The sequence below is a fragment of the Saccopteryx leptura genome, chromosome X (assembly GCF_036850995.1).
Source record: "Saccopteryx leptura isolate mSacLep1 chromosome X, mSacLep1_pri_phased_curated, whole genome shotgun sequence".
Classification (NCBI taxonomy): domain Eukaryota; kingdom Metazoa; phylum Chordata; class Mammalia; order Chiroptera; family Emballonuridae; genus Saccopteryx; species Saccopteryx leptura.
Window position 1 is genome coordinate 93,347,398 of NC_089516.1, and position 853 is coordinate 93,348,250.

The window sequence follows — 853 nt, forward strand, 5'->3', positions numbered from 1 at the left end:
AATGGAATGTTACTTGATCATAAATAGAATGAGATCTTACCATTTGCAACAACATGGATGGACCTAGAAGGTATTGTGCTAAGTAAAATAAATCAGACAGAGAAATACAAATATTGCATGATTTCATTTATATGTTGAATAAAAAAAAACCCAAAATAATTGAACAAACAAAATAGAACAGAAACAAATTCATAGGTACAAAGAAAAACAAAATGATACTTGCCATATGGGAGGGAGTGGCATGATGAGTAAAAAGGTAAAGGCAATTAAGAAGTACAAACTGTCGACATAAAAAATTGTGTTCGGGACATGAAGTACAGCATAGGGAATGTAGTCAATAATATTATAGTAACCATATGTGGTGCTAAATAGGTACTAGACCACCATGGTCATTAGTTTATAAAGTATATAAATGTCTAATCACTAGGCCATACACTTGAAACTAATATGATATTATATGTAAACTATAATTTTAAAATAAATGTTAAAAATTAAAATATACAGGCCCTGGCCGGTTGGCTCAGCGGTAGAGCGTCGGCCTCGCGTGTGGGGGACCCGGGTTCGATTCCCGGCCAGGGCACATAGAAGTGCCCATTTGCTTCTCCAACCCCCCCTCCTTCCTCTCTGTCTCTCTCTTCCCCTCCCACAGCAAGGCTCCATTGGAGCAAAGATGGCCCGGGTGCTGGGGATGGCTCCTTGGCCGCTGCCCCAGGCGCTAGAGTGGCTCTGGTCGCGGCAGAGCGACACCCCGGAGGGGCAGAGCATCGCCCCCTGGTGGGCAGAGCGTTGCCCCTGGTGGGCGTGCCGGGTGGATCCCGGTCGGGCGCATGCGGGAGTCTGTCTGACTGTCTCT

At 44.8% G+C, this 853-nt stretch overlaps 1 non-coding gene across 1 annotated transcript; it reads left to right on the top strand.

The window, feature by feature from the left end:
- The first annotated feature begins 504 nt into the window (after positions 1-504).
- Positions 505-580, top strand: TRNAA-CGC (transfer RNA alanine (anticodon CGC)). Its single transcript has one exon. It is a non-coding gene; the product is annotated as a tRNA-Ala (tRNA).
- Positions 581-853: the final 273 nt, after the last annotated feature.